Source organism: Canis aureus, chromosome 20 (assembly GCF_053574225.1).
Source record: "Canis aureus isolate CA01 chromosome 20, VMU_Caureus_v.1.0, whole genome shotgun sequence".
Classification (NCBI taxonomy): domain Eukaryota; kingdom Metazoa; phylum Chordata; class Mammalia; order Carnivora; family Canidae; genus Canis; species Canis aureus.
Genome location: NC_135630.1, coordinates 34,849,737 through 34,876,367, shown reverse-complemented (window position 1 = coordinate 34,876,367; position 26,631 = coordinate 34,849,737).

Here is a 26,631-nt window from a genome sequence, read left to right as displayed (position 1 = left end):
ATAATAAATTTATTTTTTATTGGTGTCCAATTTGCCAACATACAGAATAACACCCAGTGCTCATCCCGTCAAGTGCCCCCCTCAGTGCCTGTCACCCATTCACTCCCACCCCCCGCCCTCCTCCCCTTCCACCACCCTGGTTCGTTTCCCAGAGTTAGGAGTCTTTACGTTCTGTCTCCCTTTCTGATATTTCCCACACATTTCTTCTCCCTTCCCTTCTATTCCCTTTCACTATTATTTATATTCCCCAAATGAATGAGAACATACACTGTTTGTCCTTCTCCGATTGACTTACTTCACTCAGCATAATACCCTCCAGCTCCATCCATTCCATTGGATGCACATTCCATCCAATGGAATGAGGAATATTCCATTGTATACATAGACCACATCTTCTTTATCCATTCATCTTTTGATGGACACCGAGGCTCCTTCCACAGTTTGGCTATTGTGGACGTTGCTGCTAGAAACATCGGGGTGCAGGTGTCCTGCCATTTCACTGCATCTGAATCTTTGGGGTAAATCCCCAGCAGTGCAATTGCTGGGTCGTAGGGCAGATCTATTTTTAACTCTTTGAGGAACCTCCACACAGTTTTCCAGAGTGGCTGCACCAGTTCACATTCCCACCAACAGTGTAAGAGGGTTCCCTTTTCTCCGCATCCTCTCCAACATTTGTGGTTTCCTGCCTTATTAATTTTCCCCATTCTCACTGGTGTGAGGTGGGATCTCATTGTGGTTTTGATTTGTATTTCCCTGATGGCAAGTGATGCAGAGCATTTTCTCATGTGCATCTTGGCCATGTCTATGTCTTCCCCTGTGAGATTTCTCTTCATGTCTTTTGCCCATTTCATGATTGGATTGTTTGTTTCTTTGGTGTTGAGTTGAATAAGTTCTTTATAGATCTTGGAAACTAGCCCTTTATCTGATACGTCATTTGCAAATGTCTTCTCCCATTCTGTAGGTTGTCTTTGAGTTTTGTTGACTGTATCCTTTGCTGTGCAAAAGCTTCTTATCTTGATGAAGTCCCAATAGTTCATTTTTGCTTTTGTTTCTTTTGCCTTCGTGGATGTATCTTGCAAGAAGTTACTGTGGCCGAGTTCAAAAAGGGTGTTGCCTGTGTTCTCCTCTAGGATTTTGATGGAATCTTGTCTCACATTTAGATCTTTCATCCATTTTGAGTTTATCTTTGTGTATGGTGCAAGGGAGTGGTCTAGTTTCATTCTTCTGCATGTGGATGTCCAATTTTCCCAGCACCATTTATTGAAGAGACTGTCTTTCCTCCAATGGATAGTCTTTCCTCCTTTATCGAATATTAATTGACCATAAAGTTCAGGGCCCATTTCTGGGTTCTCTATTCTGTTCCATTGATCTATGTGTCTGTGTTTGTGCCAGTACCACACTGTCTTGATGACCACAGCTTTGTAGTACAACCTGAAATCTGGCATTGTGATGCCCCCAGCTATGCTTTTCTTTTTTAAAATTCCCCTGGCTATTCAGGGTCTTTTCTGATTCCACACAAATCTTAAAATAATTTGTTCTAACTCTCTGAAGAAAGTCCATGGTATTTTGATAGGGATTGCATTAAACGTATAAATTGCCCTGGATAACATTGACATTTTCACAATATTAATTCTGCCAATCCATGAGCATGGAATATTGTATTTGTCGTTTCTAATGGCTGAGTAATATTCCATTGTATACATAAACCACATCTTCTTTATCCATTCATCTTTCGATGGACACCGAGGTTCCTTCCACAGTTTGGCTATTGTGGACATTGCTGCTAGAAACATCGGGGTGCAGATGTCCTGCCATTTCACTGCATCTTTGCACTGTATCTTTGGGGTAAATCCCCAGCAGTGCAATTGCTGGGTCGTACGGCAGGTCTATTTTTAACTCTTTGAGGAACCTCCACACAGTTTTCCACATTGGCTGCACCAGTTCACATTCCCACCAACAGTGTAGGAGGGTTCCCCTTTCTCCGCATCCTCTCCAACATTTGTTGTTTCCTGCCTTGTTAATTTTCCCCATTCTCACTGGTGTGAGGTGGTATCTCGTTTTGATTTGTATTTCCCTGATGGCAAGTGATGCCGAGCATTTTCTCATGTGCATGTTGGCCATGTCTATGTCTTCCTCTGTGAGATTTCTGTTCATGTCTTTTGCCCATTTCATGATTGGATTGTTTGTTTCTTTGGTGTTGAGTTTAATAAGTTCTTTATAGATCTAGGAAACTAGCCCTTTATCTGATACATCATCTGTAAATATCTTCTCCCATTCTGTAGCTTGTCTTTTAGTTTTGTTGGGGCCTCAGATTCTAATCCTGGTTCTGCCACTGACAAGCTATTTGTCTTTGGATAAGTAATGTGAACTTCTGTGCCTCAGTTTCCTCAAAAGTGAAATTAATGATTTCATCTCTCCAGGTAGAGTATAAACTCCTTGAGACCAGAAACAATGCTCTGGACACCCTTTCCTCCAGGTAAGGGCCTCGTTCAGGTGTATGCCACATCTTGCTCTTTGTTCTGTCAGTCACTTTAATTAAGACCCTCAGGAGACTTGGAATATGCAGAGTATTTGTCTTTCTAGAAGGAACAACAATATTATCATGCATGTGGCTAGTTCTCTGACACTGAACATCCTTTGATGTAGATAGAAGAGGTAGAGCTGATGGTACTTGAGTCATGGGATGGAGAGAAAAACAGGGCCACAGAGCTCTACATGCACTGGATATTCAGAAATGGTTGGCATAGCCAATGACAGAAACATCCTCTCCAGCTCTGGCTGCATGGTAGGTGCTGGATCATAGAATGTGTCCATTCAAAGTACATGTAACTTTGAATGGACACAGATCCTCAAATGTCACCCACAGCCATTAGGTATGCAGAGGCTCTCCTTGGTATGGGCCATTAACCACCATTTATGAACTGGTTTAAATCTTGTGAGTGGTGCATCCAGGGATGACCTTGGCTCGGGTGTCAGTAAATTATGCTGCACAGCGTTTTGCTTCAAGCTCCAGTCCCTGGTCTGAAGGTGGTTAATTATTACACAGGCAGTAGGCATGTCCTTTCTATATTCATGGGGTTTCCACTTCTTGGTTGTCTGCTCATTTCCAAGTACTTTTGGAATTAGTCTCTGAATCTTTTCTGACTTCTCTGAAGTGTATGGTTTAATTTCCATCAAGAATTACCCATGTTTATAAATAACCTCCAGAGTGACTCTTTTGCTGTTCAAACTATATAAAGTTATTTTTGAGATGCTTGGGACTTCTGAACAGGAAGCCCAGTGAGATCATTTTAGAGGCTTTAGTCTTTCCTTACTTTAGTTCCTATTTTGTGTGAAGATTATATCATAAGACACATGATTTCAAAGGTTTGCTCCTTTTGATATTCTCTCTCCCCACTCTCTGCAACCCCCTTCCAAGAGGAGTGTGAGGCAGTCTCTCTATGCATGTATGTGCATGTGTGCGTATGTATATTCAACTAGGTAAAAAAAAAAAAAGATGAAGACATTGAAGTCATGGCAAAATGAGTGCACAAATGAGGCAAATCTAGGGCCAGGCTGGTATACAAATGCTGGTTCTAGGGTTTGGGGCAGATATTAGAGCTCATTACAATTTGGGCTCTGAACTTCTCAGTAGCAATAGCAAAGAAACACTATTCACAAAACTCTCAGCATCATTAGAAAAATAAAATCCAATTAGCAAAAACTCAGAGTTTCTTATTATAGAGGCAGATGATTTTCACAAAAGGGTAGAGTATTTCACTAGCCTTGACATAGCTACGAAGAAACTGAGACAGGCTTGTGCTCAGGAGCAGTGTTTGGGTGTGTAGCCACCACGTGTGTGTGTTGGCATGGGGCAGGCCTGGGTGGTCTCCAGGGAGTGGAGGCTCCATGGGAATGGCCTGGGTTCCAAGACCATACATGGATTCTCCTGTGCAGTTGATATTGGAGGAGGCTCTTGAAGACCACCTCCCTGTCCATCCCGGCTTGGACATCTGAGCAGACTCAGAAGAGGGCTCCTTTGTCCATAAGGAGCCCTCAGGGGGCACATTTGCTAGGGCTAAGTGTGAGCTCTTTCTTGGCTACCATAGGTCCCTCTGGTCTTCCTTGCCTTGTATGGCCTGGAGGAGTTCCAGACTTTCCCTTGCACTTGGAGGACTAAGCCAGGAGGTCCTAGAATGAAAGAAGGTGGGCAACCAGGGCTTTCTTCATTGATGTCCTGGTTGTGGTCTTGTGCAGTAGGGAGAGAAGTGAGTACCAGGCAGCTCAGGGTGGTGATCTAACACACTGGGATGCATTGTCTCAGAATCAATTGTGTTAACATACTGATAATATCTGTTTGGAGATGCATTCAGAACATGAAATAACAATGCTGATGAGGTCATCTCTTCAGGCAGAGAGACAGATTGGATCCTGTATTCTGACAATCATTCATGAAGTGGATTGGCTTCAAGATCTTTGGATTTCTGAGTGTGTGTGTGTGTGTGTGTGTGTGTGTGTGTGTGTGTGAAAATCTGTCCCCTTCAGGCTAAAGCACCTTGTTTCCTCTCTATTTGATATCTCTCCACCAACTGTTTCTCTCTTGCTCTGATCACTTACCTCAGATTATTTTCAGTTTCTAGGAAGGCTTTCTTGAGATTGTTGCTCAGCTCCTGGCACTGTGGATAAGTACCTCCTTTCCATCTGGGGCTGGAGAACCCTCACCATTGTATGCTTTGTGGCTCCCCCTAGCTATGACTTGCATGACTGTTGTGGTTTCCAGGAGCTTCCAAAATCAGCCGTTATAGAAACTTCTGGTTCAGGGAGACACTTCAGACACAGAGATAATTTTTCTGCAGGAGTCATCAGGCATTAAATTATAAAGAATGTTTATTGGACAACTGCTGGACACTTTCTGCTGCATAACACTACCTGTGGTATGGAGAGCTTTCTGCACATTTCAGGGCACTTTTCCTCACTAATTCTCACACCGCCTCTGTGAGGGAGTACATCAGTTAAAGTGTGTCTGGTTCCAAATGACCTAGAAATACTCTGACTGGCTTGGTATATAAAGGGGGTTTATTGGTTCATTCATATATATGATATGCTCAGAAGTAGTCTGTATTCAGGTGAAGCTTGATCTAGGGCTCAAAACGTGTCCCCAGGGCTAGGTACTTACTTCTCGGTCACCACTTCGCCTTCCTGGCATAGGTTTAACCTCAAGTTCATACTGAAGGCACCTGGCTGCTCCAGAAATCTTGCAGTTTCACAACAGTTGTTGGAGTTCTAATTCCTACAACCCCACATTGTATCATCCAGTGGAAGAGAGAGGGTCTCTTTTAGGAGATTGACATAACAGGGAGAGATTGTCACCTTTCCATAAGCCCCAGGAAGGTCTTTGCCTCTTGTTGGCTCTGACTAGTCTATGTGTCCATTCTTAAACCAATATTTGATGGCCAGATGCGTGGGATTGCTGGACTGACTCAGGGACCCTCTTCTGGAGGATTTCAACCTCATCAGATCACATGGCTAAGGATAGATATGGAATCAAAGGGTTTTGCTCATGAAATCGAGGGACTTTTATGCAGGTGAATAAGAACAAGTTGTACACCCAGTTAGTAGATGAAAACCTAGAGCTCTCAAGGATCATGTAACAAGATGACACACATGGGGGCTGTTTTTCCTCTATACCCATTGGCTGTGAGTTTATTGAGGACTGGGGACCACAGAGTTTTTCTGTTTATGTAAGATTTAAGGTAATGCAGGGTGTGCTTACTAAGTATTTGTGAAGGGTAGTTAAGGGTGTGCTAGGTAGTTCTTTGGAACTGGTTAAGATGGAGATGTAGGAAGCAAATCAGAACAGATTTTGAAAATTGGTAAAGCAGTTGAGAATCAGGACTTGATTAGTAGGGAGAGACATTCTCTAGCAGAAGATGGGGGTGACTTGGTGAAGGGGTGCAGAACACGAGTGAAGCTGGCAGGAGCACTGCCTGGAAGACCGGCAAGGAGGTGATGCCAATGAAGGCATGCCATGGGACCTTGAGAGCCTAGAGAACACCTTGCACCTCACTGCCTCCCCCAGTGGCATCCCCACACCAGCCAGTCCCAACCACTGGGATGAAAGAAGTTACTTGGAATTTGGAGCATAATAGACAAAAGAAATTCAGAGCAGGGCAACACGATTTCTGGTCCTGTGAGGGTTTGATGTCCTTGGAGGTTAATTGACAAACTAGGGTGGAACTTTCAAAGGGTTCCCTTTGAACCAAGAATGTCTGTTGGCATCATTTCATTTGCCCAGACACAGATAGGGAGACTCAGCTGAGGATGAGCTGTGGCAGCCGTCACGTGGATGTTGCAGGCTTCCCACAGGTGCAGGGCTTCCCATGACAGAAGGCCAAAGCAGAAACCCCTTATCATCCTTCTGTGGCTATAGGGCCTGTCTGCACCTCTGGAAGAGTGAGAAATCCCCCTGCTATTCCCAGGTTCACGGTGCTGTGTCTTCCAGCCTCCTGGCGGGATGCCCTGTCAGGACACACTGGCAACTTGCGAGGGCAGGGTCTCCTGGCTGATTCTGCACTTTCTATGCACCATGTTGTCGCTGGGTGGCCTTTATCAAGCTTAGCTCTGCTGAGAGCCACAGAGAGTTAATAAGCCAGGTGTGACTTACCGGCAGAGTGGCCAATGCCCGCCCTTCCCGGGAGTACAGGACACGTGGGATAACTATTCAGCCCCAGCCTGGGACATGTGAGGGACAAATCGCTGGTTTTCTTTTTCTACCCATAAAAGACTCTAAATGACTTTGCAAGTGACATACTTTCCAGGGCTCAGGCTAATAAAAGTCACTTTAAACCTAGAATTCTATCAGAGCTAAAAGGATATTCATCATCTTTGAGTTGAAATTGGTCATCTCTTGGGATGCCCACAGAGGAAAGTTGCAGCCCGGCAGGAAGGCAGGCAAATGTCCACTTTTGGCTTCATAAGACTATTTCTTCTGTAGAGGCTCAGAGGCAATTTAAAAGAGGAACACAAAATAAAACAATATAAATATGACAACAAAGACATAGGTCCAAGGAAACTAGGAATAAGCAATGTAGATTCAGCTTGGAGAGAAAGGAGGAAGCATTCTGTTGCTTTTAATTTGACTCTGAGATCGCTGCCAACCAAGTGAAAAAGGGGACAGCTAGGTGTGTTGTATTTTTCAGGAAGGGAAGGACAGCTAAGTGTGTTGCACTATGTACTTTAAACACATGATCTAGTTTGATCTTTAAGTGTATTTGCTTATATACAGTTTCTGGAGGAGGAAATTGAGTCCTAGAGAGTTTAAGGGATCTTGGGATTACATAGCTGTCACATAGCAGAGAGAGGATTTGAACCTATGTCTGTCTGGTTCTGTATTCTATACTCTTGACTACGAGGCTCCATATTTATGAGCTAAAGAGGACAAGCAGATGGTGCTGTTGGTGCTGTTTTATGCTCTTTATGTGGCTTGGGTGAATGTTCTCACGCCTGGATCTTCAGAAGTGCCAATCAGGACGAGCCCACACCTCGGCACAGTGCTGGCATGCTGCAGCCCCTGGTAATCGGTAGCCACAGATAAATTGGTGATATTGATGTGTCCGTAGAGAAAGACTAGGAGAGATCATTTTTCCCACCTTCCTCTGGGCTCCCAAGTCCTTATCCCACAATTCATAGGGCTCTTCTGAGGTAATTGGCCTTGCTTTTCATAATCCCAATTTTTCAGAGAGGATTTTGACTTTTCTTTTCTTTTGAGAGGGTTGGGTGGTATCATTATGAACTGCCTACATGGTGAGAGACAGATAACAAGTAGATAAACCCCACTTGCTCAACCGAAAGCAGAGTCTAGATCAATCTCGTACCATTCTTTGGTTGTACAGCACCAAGCTGACCTTTTCTCTGAGCAGGAGGAAGGCTTGGCCAAGTAAAGATGAAGTACTGGGGCAGGGTGTCTGCAAGGGAGCACTCAGGGTTTTTGAAAAGTAAAGGGACTATGTGGGCAAAAGTAGGTCAGGAGGTGAGAGAGGCCATGGGGGCAGCAGGCACATACACTCCCCTGTGGCTGGACAGGAAGGGTCCCACCCCAACAGGCCTCAGAATCTCCTGCCAGACATGACCAGAGAACAATGGCATCTGAAGGGAGTTCTGGGGACACCTGGGTGGCTCAGTGGTTGGGCATCTGCCTTTGGCTCAGGGCGTGATCCCAGGGTCCTGGGATCGAGTCCCTCATCGGGTTCCCCACAGGAAGCCTGCTTCTCCCTTTGTCTATGTCTCTGCCTCTCTCTGTGTGTCTCTCATAATAAATAAAATCTTTTTTAAAAAATGAAGGGAGTTCTGCTGTCTTTTTCTCCCTTCTTTTGGTGGGAGCTGGGTAGCTGTCAGGACAGTGGAGGGGTGGGCAGAGGTGACAAGGGAGGAGGGGGAGGAGGCAGAGAGATGGAAGCACACTCCTGGAGTTATTCTAAATACGGAGAACCAAATCACTACCCCAACAGTGTACACTATTTGAAGAGCACGCGGGGAAAGCTATAACCTGAAGGAGGCTTTTACCTGTGTTAACGCTCCCTTTAGTGGTGTTATCAGCACAACAGATGGTAGACGACCAACAGAACTGGAGGAAATCAAGTATCCTTCATAGCTCACTTACGGCAGCGTCTGGGGTGGTTTTATTATTTATGGAGTCATGGAAACAAGCTCTACTGCACCATGGTGTGTTGTTACATAATGCCTTCCTCCTCCTGAATGCAGTGTTGGTGTGCTCCATATGGTTATTACAGGTAGATTTGTTTTACTTCGGGTATATATTTATTTTTTGGAGTAACTAGCTTTTGGCAGATCGACCCGAAAATTAATTCAAAGCACTGAAGAGAGGTAATGGGAAGAACCAACTCCACTCAGACCTGGAAAAGACATGTTCTCTTTCCATAGACTCTTCTTAGGCGGCCCATTCAAAGGGAACTGAGTTTGGGGGAGGGACTTCCGTGGAGTCCCTGGATCCCCGGCGAGTCTCAGTATGTGAAGACCCAGACAGAAGAGCATTTATTACATAGGCACCCTTGAAATTTAAAGGCATTTTTACTTTACAAAAACACACCTCTAAACTGAAGCTCCATTAGCACTGAAAAGTCATCGATGAAAAGTCACTGTTGAATACGGGCCAAGTCAGCAGAGAAAAATGAAGGCCTCGGGCTAAGAGCTTCTGGACTGTAAGATAACTGAGCAAGGAAGGAAGATAACTGGAAAAAATGGGGGCTCTGTAACATGATGCTAATGAACGTGCTTTGGGATTCCTTATAAAACAATGATTTTTTGGGAAAAGAACCGGTTGGTACTATTAAAATTATAATGCATATTCATGGCTAAATTCGTATTGTTCAGAAGGGAATAAGGTGCAAAGTCTGTCTTCCTCTAAACCCTCCCCTTGAAGTTACCTTGATTAATGGCTTTGTTTATCTGTCCAGAAATTTCCTATGCAAATGAAAGGATATATATCATATCATTTAAAAAACCACACATGGGATCACATTTGCTTGGCTCATTCTGCAACTTGCTTTTCTGCATCACATTCTACCTTGATGATTGTTCCACATCTGTATAAGGATCCGCATAGGTCTCTGAAACTATTCACTCTACAGGTGTATCATTATTTTTCTAAATTGTTTTCTGACGAAGAATATGTATTGTTTCCTGGCTTTTGCCATTACTAACCATGTTGGAAGCAGCAACGTCGTTCACATATCTTTGTGCACATCTATCTACAAGTATAGCTATTAGATAAATTCATTCTATTTGGCACAGCTTACGCCAGCCTCCAACAATTTATTTTGACAGTAGTGTATGAAAATGCCTGATTTTCTCTGTACCTTTTTAATATTTGCCAAGATCACAGGAGACAATAATTCTTTCATTGACTCAGTCACTTAAAATATTTATTAAGCATCTACTATATGCCAAACATATGCATTAAGTTCTGGGAATACACAGGAGAGAAAAAAAGTAAATTGCAAAGCTCTTTCTCAGTGGAATTTCCAGTTCAGAAGGGGAGAGAAACATTAGTTAAATGTTAATCACATAAATAATTGTTAATCACATAAATAAATGTAAATTACCACTTTTGTAAGTGCTATAAAAGAGAAGCAGATGATGGTTAAGAGAGCATATAAAAGTGAGGGATGATCTAATTAAGAGATGGGCGGGGTGGCCAGGACAAACTTCCCTCACGAAGGAACAACTGAGCTGCAACCTGCACAATGAGTTGAAGAAACTCATTAGGTGAAGGAATAAAGGAGAAGAGAGAAAGAGCATCATAGAGAGAGGGACTATATCATGGGCAAAGGTCCTCCTGAAAGAGAACCCAGATGGGGAGAAGTTGGAAAGGAAAAGTGGGTTCAGGGCCAGACCTCACAGGACCCACTTCAAGTTCTTTTATTAGAGGAGGGGGAAACCTTTGAAGAGGTTTAAACAGAGAAGAGACATAGTCATATTTCAGTTTTGAAACTGATCATGTTCACTCTTAGAGACAAGTGGAAGATAATTCATGTTGCTGTAACTTGCATTTATTTAATTTTGAGTGACTTAGTCATTTGTTATAGGTGATGGTTAATTAGATTTCATTTTCTTTTGAATTGTCTGATAATGGTTTTGACAACCTTTTTCCCCCTATTGGGTTCACTTTGTTCTTATTGATTTGCAAGAGCTCTTTATATATTTAGGAAATCAGCCTTTATCTGTCAAAAGTTTTAAATATTATTCCAGTTTTGTCTTTTGGCTATATTTGGATGCTTTTAAAATATTTATTTGATCAGATTTATCAATAGTCTTTATGGTTTCTCAATTTTGTGTCATGCTAATAAAGCCTTTTTCTCCTGCAAGATAATAAATATATTTCTTCATTTCCCTGTTGATTATGTGTTTTTATTTCTTACATTTTATTTATTTATTTTTAAATTTTTTAAATTTTTATTTATTTATGATAGTCACAGAGAGAGAGAGAGAGAGGCAGAGACATAGGCAGAGGGAGAGGCAGGCTCCATGCACTGGGAGCCCAACGTGGGATTCGATCCTGGGTCTCCAGGATCGTGCCCTGGGCCAAAGGCAGGTGCTAAACCGTTGCGCCACCCAGGGATCCCCTGTTTCTTACATTTTAATTGATTTGTTTGAAACTTATTTTTGATAGGAATTGAGGTAGGTTTGCTCACTTATTTTTGCTAATTGCTGGCTGGCTGTACATCACCATTTTATAAATTCATTAATTTTTCTTGCCAATTTGAAATGCTACTTTTATCACCTGCTAAATTTCCATTTGAAAAATATGCTGATTTTTTTTGTTTTGTTTTTTTGCTTGTTGTTGTTGTTGTTGTTGTTGTTCTTGAGAGAGGGGTGGGGAGTGGGAGAAAGTGAAAGAGAACCTTAAGCAGGCTCCATGCCCAGGGTGGAGCCTGATGTGGGCTCAATCTCATGACCCTGAGATTGCGACCTGAGCTGAAATTAAGAGTTAGACGCTTGACCAACTGAGCCACCCAGGTGCCCCTGTAAATTATGCATTTAGATGTAACTTCATTCTTTATTCTGTTTCACTTTATTTATTCTTGTCTATTCCTGCACAAGTACAAATTAAGAAAAGTAGTAGCTCTGGAATATATTTTAATATCTGGTAGGGTTTAACCTCATTTTTCTTTTTGCATCCATAATTTTCTTGGCGAAGCTGGCATGCTTATTCATAGGGCTTACTGGGAGAAGTGAGGCAGCCAATGTGACCTTGGTCACCAGTACTTGTCATTTGTGGTCTCATCTTGTGTGTGACATTCAGCATCCGTCCTAGGGCATTCGGTTGTTTGATCTGGTGCTCCCCACTTCTTGGCATCCAAGTGCCACTCGGGTCCACATGCGTCCTCTCCCGTGCTCAGCATCAATAGAGTAAGCAGATTCAGCAGCAACAAAAGGGGAATGGGGATGCAGGCAATCCTTAGCTTTCTCTTAGCCAAAGGCAGGAGAAGCAAATGCTGTTCGTAGCAACAGAATTTCAGCGACAAAACAGAGGGGAGAGAAATATCACCCAGGTAGGCTGGAATGCTGACCTCTCTCTCCTCCGTTTTTTTTTTTTTTAAGATTTTACTTATTTATTTGGAAGAGAGCGAGAGCGAGCTTGAGTGGGCAGAGGCAGAGGGAGAAGCAGGCTCCTCGCTGAGCAGAGAGCCCGACACGAGCTGGATCTCAGGACCCCGGGATCATGACCTGAGCCAAAGACAGATGCTTAACTCACTGAGCCACCCAGGTGCCCCTCTCTTCTTCTTCTGCCAGAGAGTAGTTTCACCCAGCCAGGTCCAGAGTATCTGTTTTAAGTCTCCTACAACAGACAGAGCATGAACTTGAGTTTGACAGCCCCAGGTTCAAATCTTTACCAACTTGCTCTGTGACCTTTGGACCTCTTCACCTCTCACAAATGCAGTTCCTTCTCCAGAGTCTAGGGGTGATGAGGCTTGGTTTGAAGCTTCTGAGAAACAGAAGCAATGTCTGAATGGCACCTGGCACCTTGTAGCTACTGAACGGTTCCCATTGTTACTAAGCACACTACACTTTTGTTTCATAAAAAGCTGTGGTTCTAAAAATATCCATTCCCTTCTGGAACTTCTGAATGTCAATTTAAATCAGACACATTGGAGTGTTCAAGGTTTCTCCAGTCATTGCTGGGTCATCTGTTGGCAGTATTAAATAAAAAGATGGTGGGGCGGGGTGGAATTCCAAAATATGAAAGCAAGCAGTGAAGTGTCACGTTCCAAATAGGAGATTTTTTTTCCCCTGGTCGATCCGCCGGTGCGACCCTCCCCAGCCTCCCCAGGCTGTGCACGGGAGGTGATGCGGGCTACACCGCAGCCAGCCTGCTGCGTATCTCCTTTGTGGGGGCACGGGCTCAATTAGCATGCAGAATCGTAGCAGCCTCTACCTCTGGAATGAACTTTTATCCACTTCCTCATTTCATAAGTTTAATTAGCTAAAAACGAGCCAGTGGTCTGATGTAGATGGAAATGCTCTCAGAATAAAAATATCAGTTACCCTGAAAGCTTTTATGAGAAGCCAGGAAATGAAGTGAACTCACAAAATCAAACCTGAAACTCTCTTGTCCCCTCTCTCCTTCTTAAAAAAAAAAAAAAAAAAAAAAAAAAAAAAAATAAATAAAAAATCAAGCCTGGTTCAAAAGGCAATTCTCCCAAGTGATGGAGCTTTCCAGGCAGTTTGTGAAGTGTGTTCTCTAAAACAGCCACCGATACTTTCAAATCCCAAGCCTGACGGAGGTTGTAACCGCCACGGTATTTCATTAACGGTGAGGGTCACCAGGTGCTCTGGTCAAGAGTAGATAATGTGACTTTGACAGGAATATGGAAATGCAGCCAGTAGGCTCTAGTCAGATGGTTGCCCTTGGATTTGAAAGGCTGCAGACCTTCATTAGGTGATAAATACCAAGTGACGGGCGTTCGTGATGGGTGAACTTGGAAAGAGCAGGTGGTGTGATGTGGGCGACACAGAGCAGGCTCAGAGGGGGGGCCCGTCAGAACAGGCTGCAGCTGGAGGTCAGTCAGGCAAGGTCTTGTCGCCCTCCACAGCCCGGCACAGCGAGGAGGACACGGGGCACCCAGATTCAAGCCCCCCCCCAGCGCCCCGCTAGGAAGGGGCAGGGTGGGGACCGGCTTGGGCACCCGATGTGTTCTCTGACCTGACAGTGGATGTGGGTTCTGGGGTTGCGGACACCTGTCATGTCCAGCCATCTGGCTATCCCCCCTCCTTTTCCTATTCCCCTGGGTCCGCACCCCCTGTGTCTCCCCGCGGGGTCCCTGCTCACCCTCCCAGCTTTGCGTGCCTGCATCCTGCCACCGGTTGTCCTCCTGGCTCACTCTGGTCCTCAGACCTGAACTGAAGCAGCATTTTCTTTGAGAAGTTTCTCTGGTGCCTCTCTCGGGCCGAGAAGCTCAGGGCGGGGTTCGGGGACCCCTGCACCCAGCAGGCTGCGTGTCGTCGCCACCCGAAGCTGCGCCGTACCTGCTGGCTGACTGGGTCGCCCTGCTCTCTCCCACCGGGCCCCAGGGCCGTGGTGCGGAGCCGCACAGGGAGCTGTCAGGGGTCGGGCTTCCCAGAAGTAGAGTCCGAGGCGGAGTAAGCGGTGGAGGCTTGCAGGGGCCCCTTGGGAGCCGCACCTGTGGATGGGCAGGGTAGGAAGCAGGTGCTGCAGAGGAGGAGCCGGTGGGGGTCAGGGCTGACAGCACCGGGGTGCACCTGCGGGGACGGCTGGAGCTGGAACAGCCCAGCAGAGACGTGCGTCCTTGAGTGCACAGGACTGGGCCTCACCCTCTCGCCTCGGCTGGCCCTGGGGTGGGGGCAGCCCTGGGAGGGGTGCTACCTCGGGCGAGGCTCTCAGTGGCTGAGGGGAACCCTGACGGCACCCCACTGAGGTGGGTCTGGATGGCACAGCCACTCGTCCACACAGAACATAAGAACATGAGGAGGAGTTAATGCCCAGTGGGTCCCCTCGGGCCGGCCTGTTTTGGGATTCTCAGCCAGACCCGCCGTCCTCAGGCGCCCTCCACGCTCATTCATTTTCACTGAGCACTGATGACAGGGCCCAACTACAGGTCGGCCCCTACCCCGCCCTAGGCACTGGGATGAGGGGAGCTGGACGGACCCCTCCTTGGCCGTCCTGGAGCCTGTGTCCTCCTGGGGGAGGCAGATGCCAAACATGACAGATGTCTAAGTTGTGAGACTTCACCAGCTCGCTGGGACTCTGCAGAATAGAAAGAGGGTGGTACCAGAGTGTCAGGGACAGAAGGAAGGAGGGGGGTATTTTATTTATTTACTTCTTTGTTTGCTTGTTCATTTGTCCATTTATTTATCTGATTACAGTTGATACACACTGTCAGGTGTACAACATAGTGATTCTACACGTCTACACGTTGGGCTGTCATCACCGTGAGGGTGATGTGTACGGTGTCTGTCACCATACTATGCTATTACAATATAATTGACTGTATTTCCTCTGCTGCACCTTGTATTCCCGTGATTTACTCATTCCGTAATTGGAAACTTGTATATCCCCCCTTCACCCATTTTGCCCTTCCTCCCATCCCCTTCCCTTTGGCAACCACCAGTTTGTTCTTTGTCTTTATAGGTCTGATTAAGCTTTTTATTTGTTTGCTTAGTCATTTGTTTTACTTTTTAGATTCCATATATAAGGGAAATCATAGGGTAGGTACTTGTCTTTTCTCTGATTTAAATTTCATTTTGCATAATGCCCTCCAAATCCATCCATGTGGTTGTGAATGGCAAGATTTCATCTTTTATAATGGCTGAAAAATATTCCTCTGTGTGTGTGTGTGTGTGTGTGTGTGTGTGTGTATGTACGTACCACATCTTTATCTATTCATCTATTAAAGGACGCTTGGGTTGCTTTCATATCTTGGCTATTGTAAATAATGCTGTGATAAGCTAGGGGTGCATGTATCTTTTCAAATTAGTGTTTTCAATTTTGAGGGGGAGGTAAATACCCAGTAATGGAGTTACCTGATCATATGGTATTTCTCTTTTTAATTTTCTGAGGCACTTTGATACTGCTTTCTACAGTGGCTGCACCAGTTTGCATTCCCACCAACAGTGCACAAGTGTTCCTTTTCTCCACACTCTCAATGAAGAGGCTATTTTAGACAGGGTATTTGGATAGTCATCAACGGAGAGGTGACATTTATCCTGCAACCTTAGGGTGAGGAGGAATCAGCTCTGAACTTTTTCAACAGAGGCAGGAGCAAGTGCAAAGGTCCTGAGGCAGGATCAAGCATGGCCTATGTGAGGAAAGACAGAGAACAGTGATAGAAGGATGGAAGAGCAGATCAGAGAGGAAGGCAGGGATCAGGTCATCAGTCTGAAAATCAAAATAGGGCTTTGATCTTATTGTGGGTACAATGAGAAATTTTTAGAGTGTTGAAAACAGGAAGTGTGAATTGACCTGATTTATATTTTAAATAGATCACTCTTCTTGCTATTAGAAGACGCACTGTAGGGGACAAGATGGGAAGCAATGGGGATTAGTTAGGAGGAAATAGCAACACTAGAACTAGGGGTGGTGGAAGGGGAGGTGGGTGGGGGTGGGGGTGACTGGGTGACGGGTACTGAGGGGGGCACTTGACGGGCTGAGCACTGGGTGTTATTCTATATGTTGGCAAATTGAACACCAATAAAAAATAAATTTATGTATATAAAAAAAGAAATAGCAACACTAGGCAAATGGTGACCAGAGTCGAGGCAGGGGGAGATGGAGAGAATGGACTCAGAGAGGGAATGTAAGGAGAGTGTCGGAGGGACTGTCAGGGACCAAATGCATCCCGTGAAGGGAGTGAGGGAGCACAGGGAGCTCCTGACAGCTGGGTTTGAGGCACTGCCCTTTCCTGAAATGTTTCTGTAACCTTCCTCCTTTTCCCCACTGCACACTGTCCTGCTTTGTGTCCCATTCTGTGGCACTTAGAGTTTTTTACTGAGACGATAGATAAACCAAGTTATGCTAATGTTGCCAATGACTGACAAGTGATTTATCCAGAATGGACATCTACACTGGTGGAACTGGTAGCAAATGGTGGTTATGTGGGCTCTTTCTCTCTTTTTTTTTTTTTTTTTACAGTTTGTGTTTTCACTACGTTTTATCTCCTGGCCTGTGTGGAAATAAAAGTGAAGCAGATAAATGCCAAAGAAATGGGAATCTAAAGTCAATTTCATGGACCTCTCTTAATGGGCTAGCCGTAAAAAGGAAGGATAAATATTCAGGCACAGCATTGTTAGCATTGCACAGCCTTTCTGGGGACTGGGATGCTGGCAAGTTGCTGTCTTCAAGCTTTGTGGTCTCGGAGTCTATATCAAAAAAGGGTTGTCTGGGGAGCTGGTCTGGGCCAGCACAGGGGGGCCTGTCATCTGTGGAGTTGTCGGATATCACTATTGGGCCACCGAGGGATGTGCCACCTCCCTGTCCGCAAGGCCGCACAATGGGTGGCTTGACCAGTGATGCATACAGTAGGGAGGTCTCAGGGCCATGGCTGTTCTCTAGAGCACCTTGAGGCTGGGCCTGGATGCCAGGACCACTGTGTGGAGGATCCGAGGTCAGAACTCCAGGAAATATGCCGAGGGATTGCATCTGAGGGAGTGATTTGTGGGCAATGATGGGAGCCCAACCAGCAGGCTCAGTAGCTGGACCAGATGGACTGAGTCCCAGGAAGGCCAGGAGCCCTGGAGCCAAATGTGTGCTGCAGAGTGTGGGGCAGCTGGCCTGTCACACGGCCCTGGGAGGGGTGGGCTTGGGACTGCAAGGGAATGCAGGCAGGACTACAGAGAAGGCTCTCTGCCTTTCAGAAAATCAAGATGTGGGGCCAGGTGGCCCGCCCAGGCTGGGGGGAGGTTTGGGAGCCTGGGTGCAGCCCACCGGGAGAGGCATGAGGCTTGCATGCCACCTTTGTTCTCGGGATCCTGAAGCTGCCCCAGCCTGAGGCTGCCCCTTCCTGCGGTGGGAAGGCCATCCTGAAGTGCAAACTATAAAGAGGCAGGTATCGGGAAGTGGTCAGGGCCTGGAGTCTGGAGCCAGGCTGTGGTGTTCCAAGCCCAGCTCACCTGTAAGAGCTGCATGAACTTGGGTGGGACACAGAACCTCCCAGAATCTCTATTTCCTCATTGGAAAAACAGAGGATAATAATTGCACTTTTCTTGTTGGCTCGTCCCAGGGATTAAAGGAGCCAATTTTTGCAAAGCACTTAGAGTAGTTGCCAGCACATAGTAAACACTCAATCAGTGCTATTTCTCATCATTGTTACTGCTTCCTGAGTGCTGACTGTGTGCCAGCAGCAATGCTGGATGATACACATGTGCAGAATTATTCCTCACAATAATGGCCCCAAGGTGATCTTCCCGTTTTGCGGATGAGGAACTGGGGTGAGGTTACATAATGTCTTGAGATCAGGCTGCTGGGAAGCAACAGAGTGACTTACCTGGGTACCTGACACACCTGCTGCAAGCGCTTGCATGACACTTGGCAGGTGTCATAGGATTATTCTTTCAGGGCCTAATAGGAGGTTCAGAAAGTATCTTTGGTGCCCGTGACATGAGCAGGTGCTAATCCTAGGGGTGGCTTATTTTGGTTTTCAAGTGTGGGCAGGTGGGCAACCTGCTGTTGGCAGTGAGGGAATCAAAGGGGCTGTTGGGAACGGTGTGGGGTTGGAGCCAAAGGCAGGCCTTGATCTCACGGGGGGGGGGGGGCAGGGGGGAGGAATGTGGGCTTGAGGCAACTTAGTAGAATAAGACTGCTATTTTTCCATCAAAGGATCTTTTAATTAGAAGCACCACGGCGGCACTGAGGACTGTAGATGTGCTAGGTTTGTCCTGCAAAGATAGACGACGGAGCTCGGCCGGCTGCCAGGGTCCACCATGTGCTTCTTCCTGGGTCTCGGAGTCTTGGCAGGCGCACACAGGCTCGGCGTGGCTTGGCCCCGGCCTTTGGCTGTCTCCCTGCTAACCAGGCTGGGCAGCTGCTGCACATGAGGTTTTAGTTAAAGAGTAACTGGCGAGAAATAGGAGGACTCAGCTCATAAACTTTTATTTAAGGGAGATTGAAGACTGCTCAGATGACTGTTTTGTAGCCCAGAAATCTGCATGTAGCCATCAGAATGGTGCTGGAAGGTAGGCGGCTGCCAACATTGCCCTTTATGGAGTGTCCACTGCATGGTGTGTTATGCTAGGAGCTCTGCAGACACCACCCCTGCCCTTTACACTGGTCAACCACATCAGTCTCCCATGTGAGGACACAAAGGCTCAGGGAGGCTGTGGGACTTTACCAAGACCCCCCAGGGAGGAGCTGGAGGGGTGGAAATGTCATTATCGGGACACACATTTGCCTAGACCTTAATAGTCGCCAAAACTTAGTGATGATAGATCTCTCATTTTGATCGGACTCGGTTCGCATGGGATGAAATGTTCCTTTCAAAAAATTTCTGAGCATGAAATGAACTCATCCAAACTGCAGTACAGATGGATCCTTCTTGAAGAATTGCCACTGAGGTATAAGGTGTAAATGACATTTATAAATTGGGAGATGGGTGGACTGGCCTTGCCAAAGCTTCTATATAGCAGGATGTTCTTCTCATACATTACAGTGTGGATTTGATGAGTCAAGTTCTTGTCTGAGATGGATTCACACAGTTTCTTCCGTATCCTCCCTCCTCTGCCTCAAGCTTCAAGGTGCTACTGTGGATTGAATATCTTTGTCTCCCCCCACCCCCCCCCCACTCCTCAAATTCACACGTTGAAATCCTAACCCCCAAGGCGATGGCATTGGGAGGTGGGGACTCTGGGAGGTCCTCAGGTCAAGGGCAGAGTCTTCATGAATGAGATTAGTGCTGTCATGAAAGTAGCCCAGGAAGGCTGGTTTGTCATCTTCCACCATGTGAGGTTATGGAGAGGAGATGGCCATCAACGCACTGGGAAGCAGGTCCTCATCAGACACCAAATCTGCTGGTGCCTTGATCTTGGGCTTGTCCTGACTCCAGAACTGTGAGGAATAATAAATCCTCTTGTATATGAGTCACCTGGTCTGTGATATTAGGTTATGGCAGTGTGAATGGACTAAGACAAGTACTCTAGCTGAGCCCACCTGTGGGCCATCCTAGGCTTTCTTCCCATTAACCTTCCATGAATCCCTGTACCATCCTTCCACTGTTTGACATACTAGTTCACTGACATCCCCTCTTCTCTTAGAAGGCTGGCTTTATCTCTCCAAATTCGTTATATTTGAATTTTGGAGCAACAACCAATAATTATTTAGTATAAGTATGTCCCAAATATTTGCTGTATCCTGTGTTTTTGTTTGCCAAATCCAGCCATCCCACTACAGCCTCTTTTTCCTCTGACTCTTAGAGCATTGACTTGTCTGAATGGCTCTTTTGTATTGGGCTGTTGTGCTTGTATTTTCTCCCTTGTGAGGATATCTACACTCAGGGCCTGGGGACCAGGTTCTACATGGGATTCCACACAATACCGTACACACAGTTTACCCTCAGAAATATCTTAAAGGAGTAAATGGATCTCTTAATAATTTCATAGGTGTTAGGACTGTAGTCTCAGTTGGACTGGGGGCTTTTTACGTGTACATTTGTATACTAAGGTTTGGATGCTTGGGGTTGGCACAGAGCGGAGCTCAGAAAATGTCCTCCTTAGTGCCAACACTCAGTTACCCCTTCCCCCGTGCCTCCTCCCCTCCAGCAATCCTCTGTTTCCCAGAGTTAAGAGTCTCTCATAGTTTGTCTCCCTCTCTGATTTTTCCCCACTCAGTTTCTCCTCCTTCCCTTTGGTCTCTTGCACTATTTCTTATATTCCACATGTGAATGAAGCTATGATAATTGTCGTTCTCTGATGGACTTATTTCACTCAGCAGAATACTCTCCTGTTCCATCCATGTCCATGTAAATGGTAGGTATTCATACTTTCTGATGGCTGATATTCCATTGTATATATACCACATTTTCTTTATCGATTCATCTGTCAAAGGACATCATGGCTCCTTTCACCATTTGGCTATTGTGGACATTGCTGCTATGAACATCAGAGTGCAGGTGCCCCTTCATTTCACTGCATCTGTATCTTTGAGGTAAATACCCAGCAGTGCAATGGCTGGGTCATAGGGTAGCTCTGTTTTTAACTTCTTGGGGAACCTCCACACAGTTTTCCAGAGTAGCTGCACCAGTTCACATTCCCAGCAACAGTGCAAGAGGGTTCCCCTTTCTCCATCCTCTCCAACATTTGTTGATTCCTGTCTTGTTAATTTTAGCCATTCTCACTGGTGTGAGGTGGTGTCTCATTGTGGTTTTGACTTGTATTTCCCTGATGGCAAGTGATGTGGAGCAGTTTTTCATGTATCTGTTGGCCATTTGTAGGTCTTCTTTGGGGAAGCGTCTGCTCGTGTCTTCTGCCCATTTCTTGACTGGATTGTTTGTTTTTTGGGTGTTGAGTCTGATAAGTTCTTTATAGATCTTGGATACTAGCCCTTTATCTGATAGGTCATTTGCAAATGTCTTCTCCCATTCTGTAGGTTGCCTTTTAGTTCAGTTGACTGTTTCCTTTGCTGTGCAGAAGCTTTTTATCTTGATGAAGTCCCAATAGCTAATTTTTGCTTTTGTTTCCCTTGCCTTTGGAGATGTGTCTTGCAAGAAGTTGCTGTGGCCAAGGTCAAAAAGGTTGCTGTCTGTGTTTTCCTCTAGGATTTGATGAATTCCCGTGTCACATTTAGATCTTTTATCCATTTTGAGTTTACCTTTGTGTATGGTGTAAGAGAATGGTCTGGTTTCATTCTTCTGCATGTGGATGTCCAATTTTCCCAGCACCATTTATTGAAGAGAACTGATCATGATTCCCCAAACAGGCAGGACCAGAGCTTATCTTTGTGTTCTTTTGAAGAAAGCTTGTGTTAAACAAATTAAGAATGTTAATTTTCAGATTTTGGTAGTGTTCTTAACCTATTTAAAAGAATACACTGTATTCAGTTTTAATCAAAACAATGCTGATACTGTGAGATGTGTTTTTCCTCATTAAAGCTGCACCAGCAAACGTCTCCTTGGCAAGACATTGTGGGCAGCAAGTCAGGAGGTGATGTGGACATGTGGGAGTGATTATGTATACTTAAACAATACCAACATCCCAGCCTGTCTCTCTCCTTTGAAGACTGAGCAGCAAGCATGTAGTGTCTTAGACTTTTTGTGGACAAGTTGGAGTTCACCTGATCCCACTTTTGCCCAAGGTGAGAGCACACCATGTGGTCAAGGGGATCCCTGCCAACACCTTGAAGTAATGTGGGGTGCATCATTGTGCAGGTGCCTGGTCATGGTGGAATAACTCCCACGATGAGAAAGATCTGTCCTCCCCTGAAGTACCATGTTCATCCTTGCATCCTTTGATCTTGGGTGCCACACACAACAAGTCTGTCCCTGCGGCACAGACTGCCTCTCAGAGGGCTGTAGGTGGCTCAGGGGCCAAAGCTGAAATGATCTTTAGGGAACAGGTTTAATGAAGAGAAGCGGTTTATCATTCCCATTCCTTGGTCTCCTCATCTCCAAAGATGTGCTAAAGGGAATATGGACTAAGGTGGGTACAACCCTCTTCACCTGAATCTTCCTGGGAAAGCACCGTTTATATTTCAAAGAGGTGCCTTAGTGGGCTCTTTAGGGTAGGGATGGGGAGTGGGATGTGGTTAGTAAAGAGATGGTTGATAAGCTCTTTTCCATAAAGTGGGTCTTGTTTAGCTCTACCTGGTACACAAGGGCAGAGGCAGGAGCAGGGAAGAGTCGACTTTCTGTCAACACTATGGGGGAGAGGAATTTGAAGTTGAGGGTGAAGAGATTCAGGAGGAAGGAGCCAGGAAAGCTGGGACTCACACAGGAACAGACAAGCAGCCTCCTGGGGGGATTCGAGAACCAAAACAACAAATGAAGAACTTCCAGCTGTTCACTGCAGAAGGTGGGGTGTAAACCTCTTCCTGTGTCTCCTTCAGTGTCTTCAGTAAAGTCTACATAAGGTAGCTCATTTGTTGCTTTTGAACGGGGAGATTCTTGGTGGGGAACATCTGAGTTGTCATAGCATGGATGCAGGGAGAGCAAATTTGGCTTAGGAACAGAAGATGACAGTGGTGTGTAAAGAGGAAGGGAGCCCTCCACATGGTAGGTCCCAAGGGCTACAGAGGGCAACAGTTTTGACAATCTGGTCTGAAGTGGAGGCGATCAGCACTGATGGTTGAAACGAAAGGTCTACCTCCACCACTCTGTTAGGCTGCTATTTTTAAAAAAGATTTTATTTATTTATCTATCTATCTATTTATTTATTTATTTATTTATTTATTTATTTATTCATTCATTCATTCATTCATTCATTCATTCATTCACAAGAGACACACAGAGACACAGGCAGAGGGAGGAGAAGCAGGCTCCATGCAGGGGGCCCGGTGTGGGACTCGATCCCAGGACCTCGGGATCATGCGCTGAGCCAAAGGCAGACGCTCAACTGTTAGGCTGCTATTAACTGACTAGGAGGTGTTGGGACCCTCAGCGACTCTGTGTCATGGGCCAGAATGTGCCGGAGTCATAGAGGAGGAAGTTACTCAGACGCTGAGATGGGCACTCAGAGCTGCGCGGCCACCTCACCGTCGTGAGAACTAGTGCCGGTCCTCGTCCCTGGCCCCGGGGGTCCGCATGGCAGCCCCCACCTGGGGAATTATCAGGTGAGGCTCTTCTGCTGGGCCCTGTCTTGGGAGCTGCGGAAGTGAAATAAATGGTTGTGCACTTGATTGAGTACATTGCAGGGCGTCAGCAGGTGTAATTTTTTTTTTTTGCAGGTGTAATTTTTAAAGCTGTTGTCAGAATTATTTCTTCTCTCCCATTCCTTTCCTTTTCCCTCCAATTTCATGTCCCTGGAAATTGCTTAATTCTTCTGCTTTCTTCAGCCCCCATCAATTCCTATCCTGGGTTGTAGGGAATATTAGGTACAATCAGGACAGAGATGCCAAGATGCTTTGCTCGGCCTCTGGTGCAAAGCAGGTGCTTGAAAAGTGAGTTACTTTTCCTCTTTTTTGAAGATCATGACCTATCCACTCCCTCCCACTCACGAGCTTCATGTACCTTCATAGCTTCCTTCCCTTCTCTGACACGAGAAGAAAGGGATCAGAAGCGAGTGGAGCAGCTGCAGAGGTGGCAAGATCTACTTGGAAGTTGTGAGACCTTCCCCGGCCACTAGCTTCCCTTCCGGTGGGTGGTGAGCTCCACCCCCTCAGAGGACCCAGCTGGAGAGCTGAGCCTTGGGGGGCCTTGCTCCCAACCCTGGCTCTCCCTCACCCCGTCAAAGGAGAACCCCTTTCCCTACAGTATGTTGTGATTTCACTTGGCATTCACTGCTCCGCCTCCAACCTTTCCTGATTATTTTCAAGTCAAGTAATTGTTCATCTGTGAATATGTAAGCAGATCATTCTAAACAGAAGCTCGTCATATACTTTACATTTGTGGGAACTTCCGAGCAAACATTGAAAAGCCATCTTAGAGTCATTTGCATTTTAATTAATACTTCAAATGAATTACTCTTTTTCAAAAGAACTGCTGTTTTTGTTGTTGTTGTTGTTTTGTGTTTCATTTTCGTTTTTGGCTTTTGGGGTCTTTAAAAGCAAAAACCAGGAATTAAAGTCCCTGGTCCAGCAGCACTGTGGTTGACTTTGGTCTTCGTTTGGCCGGTTCGGGCCATTCTTATGCTGGGAGAGAGCCCCACATCTGGTTGCCTGCCAATTGCTGTTTTATGAGGGGCTGAAAAATTCTTACTTAATCCTTTCTTAGAAGAATAATGTGTTAGAGTTGCTGTCTAAATGAAGGCTGCAAGGGAAATAAAGGTCATGTGTAAAAGAAGCAGTTGTCAAAATTCCTCAAGCTGTTATTTGAAGGTGGTCTAATGATTTTATTACTTTTTATAATCTCTCAAGACTTCTAATGCATGTGTATACATAATAATATCCACATACAGATCTACATTTTTTTTCTCTTACATGAATGGGGTAATTGCTTTTCAGCTTGCACATATTGATCTGGAATTGTCTTTTTTTTTTTTTTTAAAGCTCAAGTGTTGGCAAACTGGCCTGCAGGCCAGATCCAGCCCCACGTTTGTTTTTGTAAAAAAAAAAAAAAAAAAAAATTGTTGGAACACAGCTAGCTTTTTCATTTATTTATTGTCTACGGCTTTTGTAGTGTGGTGGTGGAATTGAATAGTTGTAGCAGAGACTGTGGCTCACAAAGACTAAAATATATACTGTCTGGCCCTTTATAGAAAAAGTGTGCTGCTCCTTCTTCTAATTTAATTTGCATTAAGATCTTTCTGTCAGAATACCCAGATCGACACTGTTTTCTTTAACTTCAGCATAGTGTGCAGGAATAATGTGGTCGATTTTGGGTGGCTTCCAGCTTTTTGCTATTATAAACAATGCGTGTTTCTATATTTGACTTTTTGTGTACACATGCAAGGGTTTCCTGAGACAGATACCTGGAAGGGGAGCTGCTGGGTAGAAGGATATATCTATTTTAGATTTGGAGAGAGATAAATTGCCCTCAAGAAGGGTATACCAATTTACTTATTTGTCAACAGTGGATGAAAGCACCAATTTGCTTGAATTAAAGAAATAGTACCCTCAACGTCTGGATTTTGGAAGTCCTTTCCAGGAAGGCACATTGGATTCTTTTTTAAGAAAATATTTATTTATTTATTTATTTATTTATTTATTTATTTATTTATTCATCAGAGACACAGAGAGAGAGGCAGAGACAGAGGCAGAGGGAGAAGCAGGCTCCCTGTGGGGAGCCTGATGAGGGACTCCATCCCGGGACTCCAGGATCATGCTCTGGGCTGAAGGCAGGTGCTCAATTGCTGAGCCACCCAGGTGTCCCGGCACACTTGATTCTTATAAGGAGTTCTGACCCTGAAGGCTCTGTTTCAGCAACATGCAGTGCAGTGGTGGTGAGGACAGGCTAATGGTGTGAAGGTGGCGGTGGGGGTGTGGGGGTGGCAGTGGGGGTGGGAGGGGTGTTCAATGGACTTGGAGAGGAAGTGCCACTGCAGCTATATGTCTGTGCAATGGAAGAAGATCCATTCTTTCTTTTTTGAGATTTATTTTATTTCTGAAGGAGAGAGAGAGAGAGCGAGAGAGTGCATGGACGTTTGCATATGAGCAGGGCGAGGGGCAGAGGGAGAGGGAGAGACAATCTCAAGCAGTCTCCCTGCTGAGCAGGGAGCCAGACACAGGGCTCCATCCCAGGACCCTGAGATCATGACCCAATCTGAAACCAAGATTTGGATGCTTAACCAACTGAGCCACCCAGATGCCCCAAGAAAATCCATCCTTGGTGGAGGCTGTCACCACAGAAGTGCTCTTCCTACCAGGTGAGCAGGATATGCCCTCTCCCTACTGTCCCTGGGTGGGCAAAATGCACCTCAAAGGAGAAGAAGATGGGAGATGGTCACTGTCAGGGAGCTCAGGGCACCAGGGCTGGAGCAGGACACAGAAACTACACACACTGGTGCTGCTCCCTGGTCAGGGGGTGCAGCGGGGAGATCATCTGCACACACCTGTAGCGGAAAGCTCCGAGAGGGTGAACTCCTTTGAAATACTATACAGCAACAAAAATGACAGTAACATGTATCAGTTGCTCATTGTGTTCTGGCAGTGTTCTAAGCATTATGTGAGGATGTGTCTACCCACCACACAATTCTGTTATTATCATTTCCCTTTCCTAGATGGAGAAAATAACATTGAGAGCAAGTACTAAGTAAAATATTCGACAGGCACTAAGAGGTAGAGCCAGGATGTGGACTCTAGACACACTGACTCACAGCCCAGGCTCCAAAGTAAACCACTTTGAGATATTAACAACAACCAGCTGTGGGTCCTTGGCCAGTTTCTTAACCTCTCTGTGTCTGCCTTTGCTCGCTACAAAATAGATACGATATTCCTCACTGGGAACTGGACTGTGATTTCTCCTACTTCATCTACTTCAGTCTGAGAATCATAGATGTGGAAACTGAGGATTTTTTATATATAGTAATAGGGGCTGT